This window comes from Echinops telfairi, unplaced genomic scaffold (assembly GCF_000313985.2).
Source record: "Echinops telfairi isolate 266 unplaced genomic scaffold, ASM31398v2 ScPeMD7_3;HRSCAF=10, whole genome shotgun sequence".
Taxonomy (NCBI): domain Eukaryota; kingdom Metazoa; phylum Chordata; class Mammalia; order Afrosoricida; family Tenrecidae; genus Echinops; species Echinops telfairi.
The window spans coordinates 63,773,670-63,773,898 of NW_022103899.1; positions in this window are offsets into that span (position 1 = coordinate 63,773,670).

Sequence of the window (229 nt, forward strand, 5' to 3'; positions counted from 1 at the left end):
GCAGTCTCCTGCCCGAGCATGCTCTAGGTGAACATTTAGAATCAGATCGATGCGGGTTCTCAATCGCCTTCAGATGGGATTCTGCTGTGCTGGTCCTTAGCCTTGTTGTTTGGGGCCCCTGAATCAGTTCTCAATCAGAGCGGCCCTGTGTGCAACAGAACGAAACCCCGCCCGGTCCTGGGTCCTCCTCACCGTTGTTCTGGGACCCAAGCCCATTGCTGCAGCCACT